The 18,433-nt window shown below is 33.6% G+C and overlaps 1 protein-coding gene across 3 annotated transcripts in view; it reads right to left on the bottom strand.

Moving 5' to 3' along the window:
* The window catches only part of LOC143223063 (uncharacterized), a 65,927-nt gene extending 65,717 nt beyond the window's left edge, over nucleotides 1-210 (bottom strand). For 2 of the 3 annotated variants that reach the window (XM_076450470.1, XM_076450467.1), the window contains exon 1: nucleotides 43-209. The gene's annotated coding sequence lies outside the window, so the exon portion shown is untranslated. Of the gene's footprint in view, nucleotides 1-42 lie in introns of all 3 variants that reach the window. The other variant, XM_076450474.1, reaches the window with a different exon arrangement.
* Nucleotides 211-18,433: the final 18,223 nt, after the last annotated feature.

The following is an 18,433-nucleotide window of genomic DNA, read 5'->3' as shown; positions in this document are numbered from 1 at the left end:
ATACGTGAGTAAACTTATTTGTTAATTTAGGCTTATACATACCTGTGTAAGAAAGGTTCAATCCCACTTGACAAAATTCCCAAAAATAAATTCTACATGGCTTTTTGCTCAATGGAATGTAGTGCTTCTACTAAGCGTCACTATGTCGTAACAGTTTAAAAGTTTGCCATACATTTAAGTGCATCTCAGTCAACAAGTCGCCCCCTTTTCTTCCATAAATGGACTTTTCCTTATAAGGAAATTAAGAACTCGTTTACTTACGATCACGTGAGTGGCGCCAGACAAATCAGCAAATATCAGGTGTATAGTAACATAGGTCATCTAAACCGCTTTTTACCCGCACCTGGAGAACAATAAAGCTGTGTGAGTCACTGAAAAGCAATACTGGATCTCTTACTATATCAATTTTTCATTTGGTAAACACATGTACATTCTTATACATTGAAATCCACAGTACTTTAACTCCGTTTATATTTTTTCGCCTTGCAATTTTGAATATATACTTAGGTAATTGTTTGTTTGTTTTTTGAATTTCGCACAAAGCTACTCGAGGGCTATCTGTGCTAGCCGTCCCTAATTTAGTAATGTAAGACTAGAGGGAAGGTAGCTAGTCATCACCACCCACCGCCAACTCTTGGGATACTTTTTTACCAACGAATAGTGGGATTGACTGCTACATAAAACGCTCCTACGACTGAAAAGACGAGCATGTTTGAGGTGACGGAGATTCGAACCCTCGACCCTCAAATTACGAGTTGAATGCCTTAACCACCTGGCCATGCAGGACCTACTATTAGAATTAAGAAAAAAAGTGGGAAACTAATAATCAGAACAACTATTGTTTATCGTAGTTGAAGATCAAAGTGCTCCAAATTGTGCTCAGTTGGATTATTTATGGCAAAATCCCGAAGAAGCCAGGTAACAACCTAAAGCTTTCATTGTCTTTTGCAGGGTTTGGTGATTTTGGAGATATAATAAATGTAATAATATTTCACTCTAAAATGTCTGGCGAACTGCAAATCCTCTTGTTGAAACAATAACAGAAAATGGCTCTCTAGAAAGAACATTTTTTTCAATAGAATCAAGTCGTTCCTCATTGGATACCAGCTTGGTCTTTTCAACATCCCAAGTTGCTGCCCACGTCATTGCACTGAATCCCTATTGGATGCAACCAGGTTTCCAGATCTGCTTCCCTAGCCACTCTCCTCGTCAATGCGCCCATTAGGAGGAATATGTAAAATTAAGATTCGTCACAGCTCAACAAAGACCTCCAATACCATAAGTTTGTGTATCATCTGTTGGGCTCAAGCTTTCCTCTGTTCGAAATTGGCTGCTGTAAGCAGACGTTTTTGCCAAGCCTAATGACCATCGTGGCACAGTTTATGCGAAACATGTTGAGCCGTATGGTAATTCACGTTAACAACATTGGCGTGGATTGGACTGCACCTGGAGAGAAAGGACTTTTCTATTCGTTGTAATAAACATTGGAATTCGATTCAATAACACTGTTAATAGTTAGGTACCTAACTTATGAAACAGTTCATTTTGATCTTTATAAATAAGAATTTAATGTTAGTATATATAATTATCTATATGTATTACCATGTTGATTGTTAGTCTCATTTCAAGTAGTTATCTCATTCTGACTGGAATTCAGTATTAGCTAATAGTCAATGTTTATCAACTCTAATGTTTGTATTACGAAATTGCACAATGTGTAATGTACAGTCATTTTGCGAGTTCAAAATTCCTAACTATCTGTCTCTAACCTGTCTTATTATTTAAACGTAATATAAAGCCAAGCATCTGGGGTATACCTTGAACTCTCTACTGTTTTTGTTTTTTTTCAAACGTGAACTTCATATTCCTTTTATTGCGAACTGGATAGCTTTATCTCTAAATTCCTTTGTGATAGCTCGAGTTCATAAATTTGTTTAATATACATCGCGAATGATCTCCAAAAAATTCACATTCGTGATGACGAGAAACCCACTTGAGGTAAAATATATCTTAGGACGGTTGGTATGGGTATTAACACTTTTACTAATAAAGCAAAGACCAACGCTTCCACCGTCTTAGGGCATCTTTAAGTTAACTCACATTCAGTTTCCTGATATAAAATTATATAAGAGAAACTCACTTAGAATGAAAACATTTTTTTTTTACATCTTACGACCTTTTCGACTATTATTCTTAAACAGTCCAGCACTGGCTTTTCTGTAAGTCTGATGGCTTGTATCGCTAAATATCGGGTAGCCATGCTATTAGTTGCAGAGTACAAGTAACTTACTGTGTAGTTTTATGGTTAACAACAAACCAAATCTTTTGAATAAATAGATTATTTCTATTTTGTTAAACACTGACTTTGTTTGTTTTTTTGAATTTCGCACAAAGCTACTCGAGGGCTATCTGTGCTACCCGTCCCTAATTTAGTAGTGTAAGACTAGAGGGAAGACAGCTAGTCATCATTACCCACCGCCAACTCTTGGGATACTCTTTTACCAACGATTAGTGGGATTGACCGTCGCATTATAACACTACCACGGCTGAAAGGACTAGCAAGTTTGGTGTGACGGGGATTCGAATCCGCGACCGTCGGATTACGAGTCGAGTGCTTTATCCACCTAACCATGGCGGGCTCAACATTTTATTAATATACTGTACTGCAAACACATCCTGGAATTTGTAATTACAACGGCCATATGATAATAACTAATTAAGAACAACATTTCTAGTAAATATGGTACTACCACAGACATTAAGACGTTCGATAGCATCAAACTGCTGATTCAACTTCCACAGAAGTGTAGTTGTAAATTTGCGCATATGATCTTATATTCAGTTAGAATGTGATCGATCTTATACTTGTAAATATTAATATGATTTAGATAAGTTTCTATAATCGTCGATGTTTATTGAGCAAAACGCTCAAAATATGATTCAAGATTTTAGTGCAAAGACGCTGGGACTATCTACGCATAACTGTCCCTAATATGAACTAATACACTGCAAAGGCAGATAGTCAACACCAACCACTACCAGTTATTGTGTTACTCTCGTCTGATTGAAAAGTTGACAGTCTTGTTTACAACGAGCTCACAGCTTCAAAGAGTGGAAATAGTGAACCTCGGATTGACAGACCATGAACATAGCAGACACTTATTTGGTTTGTAATCCAATTACAAACTGCTACCAGTTAATGAGAGTCAACAAACACTGCATTTATTTCGTTAGAACTGCCATTATATATTATTATACTTCAAAATGAAAAAAGAAAAACGTAAATATTGATTTTTTAATGTGAAAAAAATGTTATTTTTTCTAAAAAAAACACATTATCAGTATACAAGCAAACGTTCACGTCACTCGGGACGGAAAAAGCTGAAGTTGATCTACATTTAAGTCATTTTATGGACATTTAAAAAATGTTAACTGTGTTGTACTGGAGGTTTCGCTCTAGCTACTTATACCGACCACTGTGAAAAATTATTGCTAAGCACTTGAGTCAACAAAAACATAGGGTAAATCTACGATTTTATTCTCTATATTACATTAGATTTTAAAGTGTGAACGATAGTGTGATTACTTCCTAACAATTGTAATGTAGAATATCCTGCTTGTGAAATAAAATGTGGCATCAACATTATTCATGTCCGTTCAACAACTGAATATATATATATGCTTGAGGTTTTGATTTATTTCAAAAACCATTAATTGTTTGTTTTGAATTTCGCGCAAAGGTACACGAGGGCTATCTGCGCTAGTCATCCCTAATTTATCAGTGTAAGACTAGAGGGAAGGCAGCTAGTCATCACCACCCACCGCCAACTCTTGGGCTATTCTTTTACCAACGATAAAAGTGGGATTGGCCGCACATTATAACGCCCCCACGGAGGAAAGGGCGAGCATGTTTGATGTGACGAGAAAACCATTGTGAGATATTCTTTCATCAGTTGTGATTTAGTAGTTTTTGTGTGTATATATGGGATCAATAAAACTTTGCTTGAAATATCCAAATGAACTATTATCCAAAATTTGCTGAACTGAAATTAGATGAGCATCAGATTATAAATACGTCTTTAACTTCACGCAATAGGATTTTTAAGCACTGAATTGCTAAACGATAAGTCTTCGGACTTACATAGCTGAAATCCCGAGTGCGATTCCACACGGTGGACAAAATGGAGAAAGTCTAGTGTCTAAATTAATACCAAAACACAAAAGCTAAGTCACAATACTAAAGGAAAAATACTGTTATAGTATGTATAATATAATAGCCTTTTAAAAATAATTGCTCGGCTAACAAACATCCGTGATTTGAACTATATGTCAAATGCAGGACAGCCAGCTTGCTAAAAACACGCTCTGCCAAAAAAGGTTTTGTTCATATTTTTAGGAAAATAACATGACTGGCTGCGATTTTGATAAGAATGTCTACAGTAAAACGTGCAGACCGTATTCAACAGTATTACGGCTCAAGCTTTGGACCCTCCAATACACTGGGCACAACAGCATGTTAACCACAAGGCCAGGGGTGGGCAACTTGTTTTTCATAGTGGCCACAACTGTGGCTAATGAAAACGTTACCCACACTATTCAAAAAAAAAAAAAAAAGAAGAAAGATGTAAGTTTAATCAAAATAATTGCATTTCAACTAACCTTCAATGTGAAAAATTATGGGGGCTTTCATCAACAAGTTTCCTGAAATTTGGCTTAATATCTATGCTCAATGAGCATCTTAGCTCTGGCTCTAAATTTATGTCAGTAAACTGAGATTTGTATCTAGACTTTGGAAAATCTAGCGTAGAAAATGTTTATTCACACACCCATGTGGATCCAAACATGGAAAATAATTTCGAAATTGCTATCTTTAAATTTGAAGACTCTCATTTATCAAAATAGTGAGCTACATCTCTCTGATAGCATATTTTTGTTTACCTTTTATGTGTTATACAATTTGTAGTGTTAGCATCTATCTTCAAATCTATACTTATCCAAGACAAAAAAGATTTAATTTCCCTACCGAAATTTCCTGAATCAACTTGAAGTGGGTCATGCAAAACTTCAAATATCAATTTCAATTTTTTTAAATTTGAAGAAACGTGATTCAAATTTTTGAGATAGATTTTTGATCCGGTTTACATAGAGATCATCTTTAGCATCAGAAAAATCATAGTCCTTATTATTTTCTAGAAAACTATTCAACTTTGAAAAATGTGTCAAATCATTCTTTTGTGATTGTTCCGCAAGGAGGTTTAGTTTCAATTGAAATTCATGAATAAACTGTGATTACTCGCTTTTTATTTTACCTCTTCTTTGAAACTTCGTATTCAAATTATTCAAGTGAGTCATTATGTCGCATAGAAAGTGCAAATCACACTACCATGACAAAGTTTCAATTTCAGGGTAACTTTCAATCTTACCTTTTTCAGCAAGATACTCTTTCATTTGAGGAAATAAATCGTTTCAAGACTTTTTCTCTACTTAATCATCTTACATTTGCAAAATCAGTAAGATAATCAAAAGTACAGTCACTGCTTTTCTTCAAAAACTTAACAAACTGTCGATGGATGAGAGAGCTTCTACTTGTAATATAATTCACAATTTCTACAACAATGTCCATCATTTTTTTCAATTCATCACTTTTAGAAATCTAAATACATAAATTTTCCTGATACAAAAATGCAATGGAAAGATGACATCATGGACTTCACATTATTTTAAATTAAATGCTGCTTCAAAAGATAAACAAATCCTAATTTCGCCCCAGTCATGGCGGGAGTACCGTCTGTTGTGACAGAAACCAGTGTTTTAAAATTCAGATTGAAATTTTTTGACATTTCAAAAAATGTTTCAAAGACGGTTTTTTTTCACATGTTCGATCTCGTAATCCATCAAAAGCCAAGCACTTCTTCCCTTACTTGAAGATCTGAAGTTACATATCGAACCCAAGATATCAACTGTGCAGTGTCACTAACATCTGGTGACTCATCTTGTACTTAAGAAAAATACAAAGTCTTTTAGTTGTTCAAGCAACTGATTTTCTGTCTTTCTCTAACTCTAGCATTCTGCGGACAATTTTTCTTCGACTTAGTTGCAAATTATTTACCTTTTGAAGAATATCATATTTTATTTTTAAATCAACTCCAACAGAGTTTCAATGACCACAATCAACATTTCTTTTACTATTTCAGCGTCAAAAGATGATTTCTTTGTTGAGCTAGAATCCAAGCTACTTTATAGCTAGCTAACGTAACTAGTTCTATCGCTGATAACAAATCTTTTTAGGCCTCCCTTTTGTTCATGAAGTTGTACTTTCAGACGGCTAATTTCATTCATACGATTTTTGCTATCAACTGAAAATATTACATCAAATTCGTTATGAAAATTGTTAAAGTGTTGCTGAACGTTGTATACCTTATTGTTCCTAAAATCTTTGTTATACAAAAGAAACACAGGCTTATTATTTGCTTCAATTACTGCAAATGTCAACTCCCAATTTTCATTAAATTCTCGTTTCACGTTTTCCCGTCACGCGCCATTCTCTTTTCGGCAGTAATGCCAGAATCAATTAACTTCTCTTTATATTCTAAGTGTTTACCATTATCTGGATTATTTCGTTTTCGAATTATCCACTTATCCATATTATAGGATTAAAAACAAAATATATTTAAACACTTGAAAGTTGCACAATAAAAATGTGTTTGCAAAACAATGCACACTCGATAACAAGTATCTAAACCAGACTGGAATTACAAAATGGGTGGAGTTTACGAAGCGCGTGTCATCAGCGATGACGCGAGGCAGTGCAGTTGCTAATTGCCAAATTTACGATAAAAAATAAATGATGGAAAAGTTTAATCCATAAACTCGAACTGGCCACAATTGTGCTATCCAAAGAGTTGCCCACCCCTGCACAAGGCCATGGTTAGTCTTGAAGATTCTAAGTAATGCAATAATAAAAACTTACAAACTAATATCCTACGTTTAGGAAAAAAGTAGTAGAATGTATGCTATTAAGGATTGCTCCCTTATCAGTATGAAAACGAATCTATTGTTTTGTGTCAGATTAAAACATCATATGTTTTAAATGGTCGTAAGGTGAAAACAACTCTTTATCAAATTTTTTTTTTCTAGTGGATATGACTAGGAGATTAAAGCACTTAACTCGTAATCCAAGGGTTGCGGGTTTGAATTCCAGTCACACCAAAAATGTTCGCCTTTTCAGCCGTGGGGGCGTTATAAAGTTACGATCAATCCCACTATTCGTTGGTAAAAGAGTAGCCCAAGAGTTGGCGGTGGATAGTGATGACTAGCTGCTTTCCCTTTAATCTTGTACTGCTAAATTAGAAACGGCTAGCGCAGATAGCCCTTGTATAGCTTTGCGCGAAATTCAAAACAAATCAAATCTAGTGGAAAAAGTGTTTTGTTTTTTATCGCATCATCGCTAGACATCGCGATTTCTATCGTATCAAGATTCTGCAAAGGTTATCGAGTTCAATCATAGGTATTTTGATAAATTTTTCACATATCTTCTACCGTACGTGAACAGGGTTTTAGACTGACCCAAAAACCTATCGAAATACGTCTGGGTGGAGGGAACAAGGTTCTCATTAAGTTCCGTATACGCTTCTGCGTAAATTAAGTAATGTACATCGGATTTTTAAATAAATACTATTTTATAAAGCTTAATATTTTCTTTTCGTACCTCCTTGTGTTAGTCCATTCTAAGACAGCAGTACATAACTTCCTGAATTTAATAAAATCAGTGTTGAGCAAACTAAGTAAGTGGTTAGAATTTATAAAGGCAGTGCAAGTGTTTATATTTCAATATTATACCACAATACATACACAATTCTTTCTGATCTCTGTTCAGCAGTCTCTTTAGTCAATCAGCAATTTAGGAAATGATGAATATCTTATAAGTGATGTAATCCGTTTTCTGAATGTAAAAAGTTAACATTTCTTTCAAGTAATTTAGTCATTTTTTATTCTCAAGGTGCAGTGTGGAAGCTCATTCAAACACATATGACACTTAGTTTTGGAACTTAATTAGCATTTGGTATCATACAAAGTGTACTCATTTTATTGTACAAATATTATAAAAATTGCTGGCGGCTGGGACCTGGATTATTTTTCTCGGACTTCCCTATATGCCCTGATCCCTTCTTGGAAGGAATTAGATTGGTCCTTCTAACGGATTGACAGTTGTACATTTATTTTAATATCTACACTTGTTTCTTTTCTACACGTGACTTATATTCTTGGCTATGTATTGCGCAAGTCCCGCCTGTTCTCCCAACTTGTAGAACGTTCTTGAAAGTGGGAGTCAACAATATTTATTTACGAAAACGCACTAGAATATTGTTGAAACGCGGAGGAATCGCGTGACTCCTTTAAAAATCGGCTAGACGAAAGACGGAAGGAGAGTATTGTTAGGAAACTGGTGAATGTTCTACAGGCCTAGGAAGTAATAATTGTAATTAACGTCTATCAATCGAAAATCTACAGAATTTAACAAGGAACGTTTATATATTTTTAACATTACTAACCGTTCAACTTTAGTGAATTACACAAGATGTTATGACATTATTATGTCGACGATTATATTAAATATGTCCCTCGTGTGAGGCCAACCGAACTAACTAGCTTAAGCAAGGTGCAGTAGAGTCAGCTCAGAATTAATTTGCTCGTCGTGGACCTGTCCATCGATAAAATATTCAGTTCTAGACCGTATATAAAACTCAATATTATCTGTAAGTTTGTAAAACTGTTGTATATAAACCATCATTAGTAATAACGGTTATTATAAACTGTATTGTTTAGTGTTTGTATACAAACCATCATTAGTAATAACAGTTATTATTTACTGTATTGTTTTGTGTTTGTATATTAAAATATATTTGTGTTAGAAAGGAAAATTGTGTGTATCAATCTTGTTGGCAAAGAAGATAAATTTAATACATATTAACATTTAATTAACCACAAAGCTCAAATTTAAATTTTCGGTTATTTTAGATATTAATGCATAACGTACGTAACATTATAAAACGAAGACTCGCCCGAAATAAATTACAGAACGTCATACCCATTTTTGATACCCGACACGTATTACTGGTTTCATCACCAGAGGGACTTTAGTCCCACTTCACGTGAACACTAGCTTTCGATGGCACGTTTAAATCAGTTTAAGGTTGCAAAATTCCATTAAAATATACGTGTGGACGTTATAACCTTGTGGTCATATGGTATATTGCTGTAAATCCACTTTCTTCGGGTATCATTCTCATGGAAACAGCCACTGATTCTGAGATAAAACTGAAACCTTGTTAATATTTAGCGTGTCAACTTCAACTCTATCAATCAACGGTATTACGAGATATTCTCAGCTTCATAGAAGCAATTTTTTTCAGAAGAAAGGTTCACTTTCATAACTGTAGTCTTTATTATAAGAAATGAGGGCTGCTTAGATTATGGTGTAAAGGAGCTTTTCCTATCTGAAATACTTTACTTTGAAAATACTGGTGCTTCCATGCAGCACACCAAAGGGTCTTTTCTATAAAACGTTATGCCCTCTGGTTTTACTTACCCAGTACTTTTGCTGTGTGTTTATCCTTCTGCAGATAGGGATGTGAAATAATCCGACATAGTGCTGTTGAATAGTCATGAACTAAATTATATATATACAAACGTTAAAACAAGTTGCCTTTACATCATGATTTGTCGCTGTAGTCACGTGTCACTATATTAAAATATGGGACTGGTTCTTATAAAGTGTGATTTATCTTCTCTGCTATGGCCTACTGGTCAATTAATTATTGTACAGCTGATACACACTCGACCATAACGAAGAGAAAATCACGTGTTAATAGTTAACATTTTTCATGCCTGAAATGTATTTCTGATATATACTTGTCTCTGCAACATAAATAGATGTTATCTTACATACATTGCTTAGTAATTTCCAGTGCACACCACACACTTTGATTAAGTTCCAACACGTATACGTAACGCGTATTACACCATCTATGGTGTGATCACTATTTGAATATAGTCCTCTACAAACAGAAGGGTAACATATCCTCCATGCACAGCAATCTGTATGAGCAATAACGCATCGATACAAGCTCATTCTTAACGAGGCAAACTAAATACATCAGAGGTAAGGAGATGGTACAAAAATGTGTTTATCTGAAATACATTTTAGGTAAGTGAAATGTTAACTTCAGAAATGCTACTCACTTCTTTGCATCGCCAAGTGGTAGAGTCTCACAATGAAGACAATGGAGGGACCAATGCAAATAAATTACAAAGATAATTTACTTTCTTAAAACAGCGTCTTAAAGGAAAAGCCCATGGAGTGTGACATCTACGAGGTTGGAAAAAGTCATAAGAATATTTTACTGGGCAGTAATGTGTTGCTAAGGTTCGTATAATGGCAAATTACTCACGTGTCCATTATCTCTCATAGGACCATTGAGAAATATTGTGTATCATAGTTAGGGCTAAGTTAGGCTGTTCCATATTTTAGAAATAGTTACACGAGACACTACAAAATAGATGCACAAACCAGTTGGATGAATGTAACTACTATAAATGACAATGAAGCTCCCCATATCGAATTCCCTAGCATTTTGAGACTGGGGAAGCAAGGGTTTTTCAACACTCCATTAACAGATATTGTAGAAGAATTCACAATTCATGGGAAAACACCAGAGAGGTGCACGAGTTATTATTATCAAGAACACTTATTTGGAACTAAGCCCCACAATGAGAGAATAAATTGGGTTACTGCAATTAGAAATATCAAAGGAAGCCCAGTATGAGAGAATGCACACATCTGTTAATGGTTTTGTAGAGTATATAACAACTTGTGATATATAGAACACAGTTTGTATGAAACATCCCAACAGCAGGAATTTAACAAGGAAGGAAACTTACCCCTCACTCAATGCTGAATTTTAGTATTTTCTGCGAGACAATGATGGCCCCAAGTTGGATTCCATCATCATGAAGAAAGGGGTAGTGAAACCTAAGGATGACAATGAGTGAGCAGATAAAGAAGTGGAAGAATAAGAACAATTAAAAATATTGACAAAAGCCTCTAAGTAGGTGAAGAACGGCTACTAGAAGAAGACAAAAGCACAAAAACCACCACGTGATGGACGTAATGTCACAAAAATACATTAAGCATCATTAGCATTCCAGCTTGTAGGATCTCATCTATAGTTAGACATCCTTGAGAGACAACAGAAGCTGAAAGTAATGAACAAATAGAATTTAATGTCTTCATTAAAACTCTAGGAGTTGACTGACTGGAAGAGGAAGGCAAGTAAACATAAGACAGGCAAAAATCCAATCAGGAGAAAGGAGCACCCAAAGTGTGAAAGACACATTTAAGGCATTGGTTTTTGAGAAACAAAGGACCAGGATCATGAACCACAGACAAAGTCACAAAGGCAAGGAGGTAGAGGCTGACACGAATTATCACGTAATTGGTAAAGAAAGGCATCAGTATGAACATCAATGTTTGGAAATTGTAGATTGTTTGTAATAAAGCACACAGCTACATAATGGGTTATCTGTGCTCTGCTCCCCATGAGTATCAAAACCCAGCTTCTAGTGGCGTGAGTTTGCAGACATACCTCTGTGCCACTGGGAGCAGGGAAATTATAGAAGGAAAAGTGTCATAAAAAGATCTATGATGTAAATTAACCCGAGACTCATAAAAGCTACGGAAGAAAGATAAAAGTGTCAAATATCCAAGTAATCTGAGTTGGAAATGAAGAAGACAGGGTGCTTGTTCCTCATCAGGATTTGTCTGTCTGCTTGCTTGTTAAGCACAAAGCTACGTAATTGGCTTTCTGTTTTGTGTCCACTCTGGTTTTCAAAATCAGATGTTTAACATTATAAGTCTTCAGATATACTCTTGAACCACTGGATGGCTCTTAATCAGGAAGAGAAGAACCAGAAGTAAAGACAGACATAAATGAAGTGCTGATCAATGTCACAATCAAACGAGGGAGGTTCAGCAGCAACAGATACAGAATGAGGTACTTGAAGAAGAACACCAACCAACTGAGGTGCAATGACGGTAACATAACATCACTGATATATAAAGCACCTCCAGTTGCCAGTAAAATAGCAGTAGTAGAATCCTTAAATAGTGTCAGGGTTTAAGGAAGTACAAGGAAAGTGCATCTGAGAATTCATGATCAAAAACAACCCATAAAGTGACAGTGGTTAACGTTTTAGTTGTTTTTGTTTTTAAGGTGGTAAATAAATGAGAGCATTTAATCTAACAAAATAAAAAAGAATTTAGGGCAAACTAAATGAATAAGATAAAGAAAAAGAAACTCAAGGTAATAGATCAAATGGATATCAATTTGACAAAAACTGAAAGATTAAACACAAGTATAAGAAAAGAAAAGCCTAAATTAATTTGCTAGTGCTCTCATGGGGATTACTCCACCAATTTGTAGAGGGTTATAGTCTGCTGCTGATGATTATATCATAGTGTAGAAAGGTAAGTTGTTTCTTGAATAATTATTTATGTGGATACCTAAGTAATCACGACCTTCTCTCCACTTACAAGAACAAACAAACTACTGTGAGTCCTGAACACTGACTAGACAGAGAATTCAATGATAAACTTTTTGTCAATTTTGTAAGGATTTAAAAAAGACAAGTCTTAAATTTAAAGATAAAATTTCACCAAGATAACTGAATCATTCCTTCTTTTAAGTAACAGATTATTCATCAGAGATCATTATAATTTTAACATACATACTTTTTTATAAATCAACAATATACCAAATAAGTAAAAATACCCTGGTTAATATAATTATTAGTTTCCTACTGATTAGCAGCAAAGCCATAAAGACATTTTTATTTGTGCACACGTGCAAAATTAGAAAAATCATACAAGAAAATAGGGTCATAAACTTGTACTAAAAATGTAAAAACATGTACCCAAATGGATAAAAATGAAAGATTTGGTAAGCTACAGAGGATATGTAAATAATGGAAAATTAAATTTTGTGATTTTTAATCTCTTGGATCACATTAACTAATGACAAAATGTTTTCCTACACAGATTAATTCTTCATTTCTAATAGATAATATAAATATAGCACACATTCTCAAATGTTTTTCAAAATTCTGCCTCTACAACTGGGGAGAGGGGTATAAACCTGTTAACCCTTAAGAAAGAAATAAGAAAGTTTATCAATTTGCTCCTATAATATGGAGCTAAGAATCAATAACGTTATAGGAAGATTAGAGAGAGATAATTTACAGTAATTTGTTGACATTAAGTGATCAAACAGCAAACAAAATTATAAAAGAAAGTGATACTCAAGATATGACTATGATTTACAGTATGTGTGCAATTTGGTATCATGGCAATAAATCTGAATGAAGTTTGGTTTAAGATGAAGAATATCTTTTTTCCCTTTTTTAAGTTTTCAGTCTCACAACTGAATTTTTATTTGAGACAGCAGAAGAAAGTCTTCAATAAAAAGTAAAAAAATGAGTTGACTAATAGTACCATTGTCAAATGTACATACTCTATTCATTACTAATTCAGTACAAAAAATCAATTACTTAAGCATGTGTGAATAATACATACTATACTAAGAATACCTGGAAAATACAAGTTCACTCCATAAGAAAAATATTATAACTAATAAAAAAAATGAGTGAAAAACTATGCAAATGGAACAAACTTTAAGAATTTAAATTGAGAAACTAAAGCACTCTTCCAAGTATACAGAAATGTCTTTATAGCAAGGTGCCCTTAATATTAAAGTAAACCACACAAAGTTGGATTCCATACTGGCTGTAATAAAATTATAAATTTTAAGGTTCTCAAATGTTTGGTATATGTAGGACACAGGTGTTCTCAAGTTACTGGAGCATTGTTAACAGGAGGTAGATGAGCTGTGCCCTTTTGCCTTTATTATTGGCCATAAAGTTTCAATGTACTTTTTTCAGAGTTTGAACAGCTAAACATTTCACATTTGTTTTCTGCATTTATTTTACTGTCAATGACTGAGGTAGAAACCCACTGAAAATAAATCATTAGACTGTTTCTGTGAAACTATAGTACAATATTCTTCAGAAAAAAGAAATCACATGCCCATAAATAAGTTGATCTGGCCCCTGCTTTGAGAACATGATGTGGAATTTATAAGCTTATGTGTCCTACAGTGTTTACAATGAGAATTCTCTAGAGTGATAAGGGTGCACTTTGATCTATGGAAAAGTTTATTACAGTATATGATTTGGAGCCAATCTAATAAACATTGCAAATGTTTGAATATTGCTCATCCTTCTGGGATATTTGGAATTCAGTGATATACTGTACAGGTATACAAAGATAATTGGCTGCTTTATTGAGTGCCTGTACAAAGAACAAGACTAAAGATACTGCTCTTGTTACTTCAAGAATTATTTTGGTTACAAATAGAAGAAAAAGAAATTGAAAAGGCTGATCTTAATGGTATGGTACTCATTATTTCAAAGTACCTGTTAATCAAGATTCTAATGTAGTCCTAACATATGCTCTCTTCTGAGAATGCACAAATATGTTGAAACTAGTTTTAGTTAAGAATTTCTTGTAATTTGTTCCATTTACTTTTTCACTAACTGCTACACATGTAATTGCATTCTTTTATTATTAAACACATATTCTACCCACATTTCACTTTCATTTAAAATCTTATTTCTAAATAACACAGTGAGTTTGAGATATTCTTTGTCACTCATAGATCAGATTCTAAAGCAGTATGTATTGTGGTGTTTAATATAATTAGCTTGTTTGTATTTCTTTTTTCTGTCTATTGGTGATAATTTTCAGCCAAGACGCTTCACAATTTATCATAATGTCCATTGAAATACATATATAGCCTTTATATTCTGCAAGAACTAGAATGCCAAATTCATGTAATAAGTAAGCTAATTCCAGTAACATGTTTTGATTTTATATTTATATTTCACTTAGAGCAGCTATGAATCACACATATCAAATGGCAATTTCAGATGTAGGATATCACTTTTTTTGGAAGATGGGGGAGGGGAACAAAACACACACTGAAGCTTGTGAATAGATCTCAAACCTGACGAGTGTATCCATAATTCTCTTACTAAAATACATTACATCCTTTTCATGTTTCATATTTTTCTTTCTTTCTTTCATGTACATTGCTTTTGGTTTTGGACTTAGATTAGTTGGCTTTTCTTGTAATATTAAATTTCAACTGACAACATTCAGTTTGAATTTAATTGTTTGTAGATCCAGAAGCTGAGCTGGCTCATGTGGTTTTTATTAGACCACCAGCTCTTTTTTCCCTCTAAAATCTTGCTTAATCAGCAGAGCACTATATTTTGAATCACCATCTTGCTGAAATCTAGAGCTAATCATAGGTAATTCACTGAGTATTGTACAATAAACCAGTATGTTATGATACTGTTCCTTCTCTGTATCACACATTTTAACAGTATATCCCACTCCTGAAAGAAAAAATCTCACCCTGTTATGAATTTGTCACTGTGTATTTAACAGTTTTATCTTGCTTAAAAGTTTAATGATCACACCTCCACAAAACACCTCTTCTAGCATTTCCAGTAAAACGTCTCATTCACTCTTCCAACTTTTGTGGTACTTTGCCAAGTTTTAATACTTTATCATGTTCACACATGAAAACTTAGATATTTTTTTCTTTAAGCCACTTTCAAACACAGTAGGCATTTTCCTTTTTCTGATATTTGTTCCTTTATTTTTTTTAAATGTTATGCTCTGCGAGTCATATATTTTCCAAAAGTCTGTTTCTGAAAAGTATTTTTGACTTTTCGTTATCTAAAGCTATATCTTGTACTCTCACTTCCTTGTCCGAAATTATTTTTATATTTTCCAATTTTTAGTTATGTTAAACTTTTAAGGCTTGTGAATGAGCCTGACACTAAGTTATTCATTCAATACAATTAGCATAAATGAAGCAAAAAATGTAAAAAAAATTAAAACATGTCAGTGAATCAAGCAAACTCAATGTGTTTCATACAATGGTCAGCAATTTACCCAAATTACATTATACTTACTTTTGCTAAAATTATAAAACAATACATGGACAAACAATCACAAGAGAGAATCAGTCTTTGCCAAAATAGAGCCCTGAGCAAGAAAATAATTTGTTGCCCTATACACCCCCTACATTTTTATGCATTTGATTTGATTTTTTTCTTCTCACTGATTCTATATGCCAAATTTTTAACATTGTAACACCACTTCAATCATAACTACTGATAAAATGACATTACATGGGAAACATGTGAAAATAGAACTCACAAGAATCATAGAGAAACTAGTGAGCATTACTGGGCACTTTTTTACAGACATGCTCAAAAGACCCTATTCATACAATCAAAAATGTTTACATGGGAGTTTTTTTGCACCCCCTGGGCAGTTACACAGTTCACTTAGCCCTGGCCAAGAGACACTACTCACGTTTTATCAACAATATTTTCATATCTATAGAATTTTATAACAAAATATATCTACTGTTTTCTTATTGGTCTCAGATGTATAACCTGATGAATGAGTATATAAACATATAGAAATTATCTAATTTCTCATTACCACAAAAAAAGTTGAAAGTACATAAATTATGAAAAACAAAAGACAAACGTAACCCACACAAAACTGCTAGAAATGAATAAACTTTCATCAGACAAATCACCTTAATAACATTTAAACAAACATGTTATGATTGGTAACAAATATAACAAAAAAGTCTTATTTTCAGCTAAATGAAATTACCAAGAAAAGTTGAATAATAATATAAAATAAATAAAAAAGATTACAATTTTCAAGAGTAAAAATTAAGTAGAAAAGACTTCTGCAATAATCCATAATTCACCCACCCATATTAGTTGTTAAAAGAAGCCCTGAGATAAAGTTAAATGCACAGATTGAACATTTTACTGAAAACTTAAAGGGTCCAATTTATCAATTAACACAAAGATCATGTATTTTAGGAATTTAAGAGATTAGTATATTTAAATATTACTTTTAACCATACAGCATCTGTAAAAGTGGGCATTATTGAAATAATTATCCCTCTTTTGTCAATAAATTGTTTGTTTGTTATTTTTAATTTTGCACAAAGCTACTCGAGGGCTACCTGTGCTAGCCGTCCCTAATTTAGCAGTGTAAGACTACAGGGAAGGCAGCTAGTCATCACCATCCAGTGCCAACTCTTGGGCTACTCATTTACCAATGAATAAGGCCCCCACGGCTAGAAGGGAGAGCATGTTTGGCACGACAGGGATGTGAACCCGTGACCCTCAGATTACGAGTTGCATGCCTTAACACGCTTGGCCATGATGGGTCTTTTGTCAATAAAAATTTCTTTAAAAGTTAATGAAAATCACAATACTATCCAACATAAGGAATATGTAGAAATAAACCAATGCACAATAAATCAGTAATGTGGTGTTTTATGTTATAATGTCATAAACATTTATACTTTCTGTCTGTGACATTAAGTTTTAGTAAGTACAAAACACAAACTAGTGAGCAAAAAAAAAACAAACACAATCTCATTTTCTACTTATAGGTAAATATACAAATGTGATTATGTAATAACTGTACATGGTTTTATCCCAGTTTCAGGTTAGGCCTCTAAACTATAAATACACACTGTACTGAAGATAGAAATTTGTCAAAATAAATAATAATGGGCGATGACAAACCACAATCTTAACTAAATTTAGTGTCTTACTTTCTTAAACAGACAAAAAGGTACAGTACCCCAATGATATAGATGGTAATTTTAAATTTATTCAGATGATAAAACTTTTTAAATAATAAAAGTTTCAAATTACAATGCAATTAAAAGTATTTTGCCTTTTCAGATATCAAACACATTATATATTAAGTACTTTAACTCCACACATAAATTTATACATCTTAACTGCTGGTATACAATATTCAATAATATTTTATCCATATTTTGAAATTGGAACTTTTAAACCTAAATGACACTTCATGTACTAAGTAGCCACATCAAAGTCCTCAGGGGTTCAGGTACAGCTGTCCTTGATTTTGGTAAAGTGACAACGAGTCAGCAGTACCTACCACCATGAGGTCTTTGTCCAGCTCTGATAACATGATATACTGTTACCTCTATAAAGCACCTTCAACTGAAACTATGGACTGTTATTAGTAGTATCATGTATAGAACCTTGGATCTTTCAGTCTACAGTCCAGTATAATTACCACTAGACCATATCCAGCACATTTTCTGAAGAGAAAAGTTTCAACAAAGTCTTTAATAATCCTAAGAATTAGTTATATGAAAAAATGCTACATACTAAAAACTTTCAGCTAGAAATGCTGCTGAGAATGGAACTGATCCACAATACACTAAAAATA

Source organism: Tachypleus tridentatus, chromosome 8 (genome assembly GCF_004210375.1).
Source record: "Tachypleus tridentatus isolate NWPU-2018 chromosome 8, ASM421037v1, whole genome shotgun sequence".
Taxonomy (NCBI): Eukaryota; Metazoa; Arthropoda; class Merostomata; order Xiphosura; family Limulidae; genus Tachypleus; species Tachypleus tridentatus.
The sequence above is the reverse complement of the archived record's forward strand: the minus strand, read 5'-3'. Positions and strand labels throughout refer to the sequence as shown.